At 34.7% G+C, this 8,188-nt stretch overlaps 1 long non-coding RNA gene across 1 annotated transcript; it reads left to right on the top strand.

Moving 5' to 3' along the window:
* The first annotated feature begins 325 nt into the window (after positions 1–325).
* LOC111992080 (uncharacterized) lies at positions 326–1,682 on the top strand. The gene is made up of 3 exons (XR_010624710.1): positions 326–603; positions 700–793; positions 875–1,682. It is a non-coding gene; the product is annotated as an uncharacterized LOC111992080 (long non-coding RNA).
* Positions 1,683–8,188: the final 6,506 nt, after the last annotated feature.

Genomic DNA, 8,188 nt, shown 5'->3' with positions numbered 1-8,188 from the left:
ACTTTAGATTCTGTGTGGGGTGTTGGTTATCATAATTCTGCACCCATTCTACTGATGCTTTGAAAGTACCATATGTTTTCTATTTAAGACTTGCCTGACAACATTACCCAGTGTGCTAGTAAAATTTCCAGTAGAGAGTTTATAGATAGCAAAATCATATCACATTGACATATGCCAAAGTCTACAGACAGACAAAAAATGTTATTGCTCTATACAATCATTACATTTAGACAGTTATCCTCTTTCTTTATTATCTAAAAGTATAGTGGTTACTCCTCTGATTCATATCCTGAGGGTCTGTCAAAATTGACTTTTCATTTCCAAAATGAGTGCAATGTGGATGTGCTAGCCCTTGATTTGAACTCTTACTTTGAGACTACTAGCTCAATTTTTTTAGATGTTCTACAGATCTCTTTTCATTTCTTCCTTCACTTAGGTTCTAATCAGCACCATCAGTAACTTCCTTAATTGAAGTATTGCACATCAGAAATATCATGTTTCACTCATTCATTGATTTACAATAATTATCAGGGATATGAGCAACAATGATCTTGTGGGGCGGATTCCAGAATCACTTACCTCACTGCCATATTTGAAATTCCTGTAAGTTTTCTTTTGAATGTATTATTGTGCCATATATAATCTAGTATATGTCTGTTAAATTTTAAACTGATTCCTGTTTATGAAACATACTTCCAGTGATTCAGTAATTATGTGCTTGCTCCAGTTTTTTTGGATGGAATTCCCAGTTAGACAAAGGGCATAGATTCAAAAGCTCAACACTTAATACAGCGTATGAATTCTATTATCTATAAAATGAAAAAATGGATGTGTAGAAGAATGGGAAATCTGAAATTTGGAATCTATTTTTCAGCTACGGAAAATGTGATACTGGAAAAAATATATCAGCAATTCTCATTGGCACTGTTGCATGTGGATCCTTCCCACTTACTGTTGTGGTCGGAATCATTTTGGTTTGTGTTTATATAAGAATGATGACGCCTCAACGAAGATTTGATGGGAAACGATGCCAAATGGTTGAGAGTAAGTCCACTAATCTATTCTCCACCCATTAATATCCATTGATGTCTGAAATCTAGTTGGGAGAATATACATAAACTGATAAAAGCATGAAAGAAGATCTGAAGTACAAATGAAGATCTTATCCTCTAAATACATAAATATAATCTTATCCTCTTAGTATGAAGGCATCAGCACAGATGAGAATTAAGAAACATCATTTAAACCCCAAGGGGTGACAAGAAAACAGTATATTTTATTATACCCTCCATATAGATGATGAATCCATATGGAAGGAAATTGTCTTCCTGGTGGTGCACACCAACCGCTATTTTACTATGTTTTCATAATTCACTCAATAGTATGAACAATAGATAGTGTCAATCAGATGATTACATAACTACTTGAGGCCAATTTCAGCTGTATATTTAGCTTCATCAATTGTGTTCATCTCAACAAATTCTCCCAAAATATGCAGATGTAGTTATTTTCCTGCCCAGCAAAGATGATATGAGTATAAAGTTGATATCTATTGAGCCGTTTACCCTAGAGCACATAGAGACCATCACCGAGAAGTACAAAACATTGATAGGTGAAGGAGGATTTGGGTCTGTTTACCGTGGCACTATACTTGATGGCCATGAGGTGGCAGTGAAGGTTTGGTCAGCCTTGTCCACTCAGGGTACTCGAGAATTTGAGAATGAGATAATAGTCTATTTTATGTATTAGAAAGTTGTATCATTACTTTCTATATCTTTAAAGTTAAACAGGATTGAATAATTTTCTGCATAAGTGCAAAGTCTTCAATCTCTTGCCTACCCCACTTCTCCCCACACCACCACCACCCCCCCCGCCCCCCACTACTTTTCCAATCTTCGACCCTATCTTCCTCAAGTTATCCTCAGTATTCCACAGCGCAGGTAGTCCATGAACTTGGACCCAAAATGTTGAAGAGGAAAACTCTACTTCTTGCCAAGTAACTTCTGGGTTCCAAGTTTTGAGGATAAGGTGGCCACCCTTACACGACCACGGCCGTCTGTGATACGCTCTATGAGCATCAACTTCATGGTTGAAAGAGAACATAAAGATGTCCCTATCCATACATTTCACCTCCAGTGGGTATACTGGATTCCAAGCTTTCATGACTACATCTCTAACATAGTTAAGGCTTATGTCTTTGTTGGTGATAAGTTTTGCAAGGAGTATGAGGTTTGGAGAGAAAGCAGGGCCTTGGATTGGAGGGAGCTCTATTCTGGCTTCTTCGCATGAAACTTTTTCAGTGCGAGAAATGAGGTCCGAGACCTCCATGCTGGGTTAGTGGCGTGAGAATGGGGCTTTTCGGTGATTGAGATAAGAGCCAGTGTAAAGGGGTGGGAAGAGAGACGGGAAAGGGGTGGCCGGAAGTGGTGGCTAGGTAGCAAGTTAGGGGAAAAACAGAGGGGGAGGGAATACTAGTGGGTACGAAGAGAAAAGTCGAGACTTTTAAGATTAGATGTTTCTACAACATCCTCATGTGGGGCTTCTCGTGGTGATTGAGGTAACAGGGCCAGTGTAATGGAGTGGGAAGAGAGACGGGAAAGGGGTGGCCGGAAGTGGTGGCCGGGTAGCAGGTTAGGGGAAAACAGAGGGGGAGGGAGTACTAGTGGGAGTACGGAGAGAATCTTTTTGAGAGAGCCAAAACGCTAGGAAGGTAGTTGTGTAAACCCAATGCTTCTTAATTGCTCCAAAACATCTCTCTACACTCATAATGTGTGTGGATTGTGTTTGGGCTAATCATAGGATATGGAAGTTGAGAGGGACTAGAGTGAAGAAACCTAAGAAAAATGTGTAGATGATTGAAGGATGACAATCACTAACTCTCAAATGAATTTCTAGGGTTCTTTCTAAAATTCTTCTTACAATTTCATGGATAACAAATGTATGTATAGTGTGAATGAAAGAGACTAAGAGACACAAAAAAACAGTTGTCAATGTGCCTACCAACTCACTGGCATACTCGCGAGCCAGACTGCCCTTCAAGCTATATGGAACAATGGTAAAACTCCTATCAAGAACCTAGCAAAAAAACCTCTTTGCAGCCCGACAAAACGAAATAATCCACCAGCAAAATAGTCGGAGTACATGAATACACAAAGACCTTCCAAGCCTAAGTTACTCAAAATACTTGAGCCCTCCAAGTAGAAGCTACTTACAGACTTCACAGTGTCTTATCTTTACTAGCTTTCTAAATCCCGCAATTAACCGCAATTGAACCCAATTGCATTTTTCAAATATTGGTATGAACCCAATGCTTCTCAATTGCTCCCAAACATCTCTCTACACTCATAATGTGTGTGGATTGTGTTTGGGCTAATCATAGGATATGGAATTTGAGAGGGAATAGAGTGAAGAAACCTAAGAAAAATGTGTAAATGATTGAAGGATGACAATCACTAACTCTCAAATGAATTTCTAGGGCTCTCTCTGAAATTCTTCTTACAATTTCATGGATAATAAATGTATGTATAGTGTGAATGAAAGAAACTAAAAGACACAGAAAAACAATTGTCAATGTGCCTACCAACTCACTGGCATACCCGCGAGCCAATCGCTAGCCACTTGGCACAACAAACTTTCATACCCATGTGCCTCATGTGTTGCTCACATGTTGTCTAGCGACTTGAGACCCAGTTGCCACCTAGCACTTGAGCTTTTCTTTTGAGCTTTTCTTCACCAACTTGATACCAAATCCATATACAATAATTCTAAAAAATACAAGTTAATGATTGAAAGAATTACAATCAAATTGGCACAGAATTAAAGCCAATAAAATTGACATGAGAAAAACATAACTTTAAAAACTCAACTTTTATCACAATTAGACTCAACTTCAAATATTTCTCATCATCCGCCGTTGTTGTGAACCAACTCTTTTTATCTAGTTCCAAATGGAATAAACTAGCACATAATTAATTTTCTTCTATGGATGGGAACTAAAGCTACAACTTTTGTTATAACTATCCACATGTTTGACCATGAGTGGTGGAAATAAAGTGGTTTGTCCATGTGAAAGTGTCGGACATCCAATCACAATCTATCACCTAAAATAATTGTGACGAAAGTTATGACTTTGTTTGTACACAGTTAATCATGATAAGTTCACTATAATTAATAATAAAAATAATATAATAATGTATAAGGTGAGTATCTATATGCACCGAGGGCCTTCCATGTTAAGAGGCAACTTCATGAAGCACCCAGGTCAAGAGGAAAGCCGAGGTTTGAATTAGTTACATGTATACAGTACCTTGGTGGCATATCAGTATTATGTTCCTTATTCATCATTTGGCAATAAAATGAATTCCAGATACTTTTGGGAGACTCTGGGCTTTGGGGAAAATTCCTCACCTTTTCATTAACACAATTTTCCTGGGTAAATTTCAGCTGAAGAAATCCTGATCAGCCCAATATCTAAAGGGAACTTTGATTATAATTTTTTGTGCTCTCGACCATGATTTTCCAACAATTATGAATCACTTCCAGCAAACTAGCCTTTTTTCACCTCCAGTGGGTATACTGGATTCCAAGCTTTCATGACTACATCTCTAACATAGTTAAGGCTTATGTCTTTGTTGGTGATAAGTTTTGCAAGGAGTATGAGGTTTGGAGAGAAAGCAGGGCCTTGGATTGGAGGGAGCTCTATTCTGGCTTCTTCGCATGAAACTTTTTCAGTGCGAGAAATGAGGTCCGAGACCTCCATGCTGGGTTAGTGGCGTGAGAATGGGGCTTTTCGGTGATTGAGATAAGAGCCAGTGTAAAGGGGTGGGAAGAGAGACGGGAAAGGGGTGGCCGGAAGTGGTGGCTGGGTAGCAGGTTAGGGGAAAAACAGAGGGGGAGGGAATACTAGTGGGTACGGAGAGACAAGTCGAGACTTTTAAGATTAGATGTTTCTAATAATAATCTATTTTATATATATATATATATAAACCGAAACCTCTGAACCTCTCACAATTTTTCACGTCACCGCTATTTTCTTTTTCTTCTTATTTTAAATTTTATATCTTATATATTTATTATTTCTCTTCAATGTGTAATTATCTTATCAGGTATTACAATAGTTTAGTTCAAGTAAAACTCTATTATTAAATATATGAAAATTCTACTTCAACTAAAATTCTATAACAAAAGTTTTCCAGAGCTTTGCCACATCATCATTATTTTTTTCAAACAAAATTATTAAGGAAAAATGACTTGCACGGAACTTTTTTTTGAGAAAAGTTGCACGGATCGAAGTTTGAAATGGGTCTGGTGGGAAATATAGATTTTGTTATATTTACAATTCTACATTATCCATCTAAAAGTTGTAGGTGACCTTAAACTCAAACTTTTTATTCCTCAATTTCTTGTAACTTGTAGGCGACCTCCCCGTTGAGAACAAAGCAAAGAATCATGACAGTAATAGGCTTCCCATAATGCATTAAATCTAAGAAGAGAGAGGTTATCCAGATCATCATGATCAACTTGCATCGCAAACACTTATCCAATCGAATCACTAGAGGGATAGCACGAAGATATCAATAAAACATTATAAACAAATTAACAGGAAATCTACCATTGTAGAATCAAGATCTGAAACTATCATGAGAGGGGCAGAACCATTGAGGCGATCCATATGTACTCTATTTCCTAAAGTCTGCATAGAAATTAGGTAAATTGCCTGATACTTGATAATGTTCATAACATGAGCATTTGAAAATTCTCTATTTCAATAAAAAGAAAAAATAGGAGCTCAAATTTTCAACTTGATGGCAATTGGGAGCTCAGTCCATGTCCTTGAGTGTTGCTTTTGATTTACATGGTATCAATAACTTTAAAAAAAAAAAAAAAAAATTATGGTTTTTCATATATTTTTTAAAAAGTGATTTTCGTACATGAATTACCAAACCCTACACCTGTGACTATATATGATTTTTTTTTTTAATCGTTTAAAATTTAGATCTAATAAAATTTAAAACTTATTGCTTTATGAGTTTATGTACTTTTTTCTTTTTCTTATATTTCTCTTTTGAATAGTCATATTTTTTTTTTTTTTGAATTGTTTCAATAACTTATTCTTTAAATATATATCTTTTTTGGCATTTTTGAAGTTTTGACATCTAAATTTGTGTTACTTTTTGCAATAGTTGAACATGTGAAGCAGATTTCAATGACTATACCATGTATTATTCTTTTGAATGTAATCAATTTTTCTTTTATATTTCTCTATTGTGTAATCATATATATATATATATATATATTTTTTTTTTTTTTGTTTCAAAAATTTATAGTAAATTATGATTCTTTAATATTTTTTGGCTTTCCAAAAGTTTTAACATTTGAATTAGTCTTTTGATAGTAACACATCTTTCTCTTATATTTCTCTGTTGTGTAGTCATATATATTTTGTTTTGTTTCAATAATTTTTAAGTAGTGAATCATTTGATTCTTTAATATTTTTTGTAAGTCATTGCACATTCAAGCAATGGCTTCTTCATCAAATTTTAACACAAATTGAAGTTATACAAGAGCAAATCATACAATAATGTAGTTTCTTAATCAATTTAAGATTTTATAAAATTATTTTAGTTTAACAAATAGGCAGATTCCCGTGCATAGCACAGGTTAACAACTAATAATAATAATAATAATAATAATAATAGGTCATATCTTATGAACAAAAATACACCAAATTTTGTAGGGTTTTAGAGAGGTAATTGTTAGGTAGTTGTATCTCCTCCCATCACCACCCACACCGCCCCCCCCCCCCCCTGGGCAAAAAAAAAAACACTTTTTCTTTTTAGAAAGATTGATTTCTAGACTTGAATCCACCACCTATTGTTTTAGGTGGAAAACACTTGTCATCACACCAATGCTTAACTCCTACACGAGCTTATATAATATGCAATTTTAATGTAAATGATTTTGTGAAAATGATTAATTAACTTGTTATCATGTAATTTTAATATAGTGTATTAGAGGTATTATAGTTTCACATGTCAGAATTTCTGTGTTGAGAAATGTTTTAGTCATAAATAATGAGAAAATTTATTAGAGACATATTTGAAATGGGTTAAAATTTTCTTGTTTTAATTAATAACTTTGTAAAAGTTAAAGTTTAGTTTGAATAAGCAGCATGAGTAATTATAAGAATTTCTTTTACTTTTAGTTAAAAGATACTTACTGAGGCTGTGAATTGAAATCAATTTAAAAAGTTTACTGTTTCGTTTTTTTTTTTTTTCTTTTAATGGATTTATCCGAAAACATCTTAAATTATAGGAAAATTATATAATTTGTTCAAGCCTTTTTATACCCGGTCACATTTTTTTATTTTATTTTTTAAAAGGAACGAAAAGAAAGAAAGAATAATTTTTTTTTTAATATTATTATCTAAGGGAGAACTTAATAATTTAGACATAGGGGTTAGGAATATATTTACTCTGAATTAGAAACCCTAATGTAATATCCATTTCACTTATGTATAAATCTTGGATATATAAACATAATGAGTTTAAAATTATATATATGGTCTCTAATCTTTTGCTACTATGTCAAAATGGTCACTTCCACTAGGTGATAATTATTATTATTTATTTATTTATTATTATTATTATTATTTTTTGAGAATGAAGTCTTGAAACTTTATTGAATGAAATCAACCACCGTCGCTTATCAGTACAGAATAAATGTGTGAAAGAATATCCTCTATCCACACCAAATAGCTACTAACATATCTAGTATTTTTAGCTAAGTTATGTGCCATAGAATTACCAACTCTAAGTACATGAGAAAAAGAAAAACAAGTAGATTCTGTCATTTTTTTTGCTGCTGAAAGTATGTGTCCAAATGGAGAGAGGCTTTGGACATCCTATCTCACCGGCGAAAGCCATAGCCCGTGCAGCAGCTTGTGCCTCCACCATACCAGATGAGAAAGAAAGATCTACTTGCTTGGATAGAGAAGCAATCACCTGACCTTGAGAATCACGTATTACTACACCGATACCCGCTTTTCCGATCTCTTTGAAGGTTGCACCATCAAAGTTTACCTTCAGATAATTTGGTGGGGTGGCGACCATTTGACTTGTGGGAATGAGAAGGTGGCAGACTATGTTACCGCAACTTGGTTGGCTCTTCTGAAGTCCTCGAGAGCTTG

This window comes from Quercus suber, unplaced genomic scaffold (genome assembly GCF_002906115.3).
Source record: "Quercus suber isolate HL8 unplaced genomic scaffold, Cork oak 2.0 scaffold_473, whole genome shotgun sequence".
In the NCBI taxonomy this organism is placed as follows: Eukaryota; Viridiplantae; Streptophyta; class Magnoliopsida; order Fagales; family Fagaceae; genus Quercus; species Quercus suber.
Note: the sequence above shows the minus strand (reverse complement) of the source record. Positions and strands in the feature narration are given on the sequence as shown.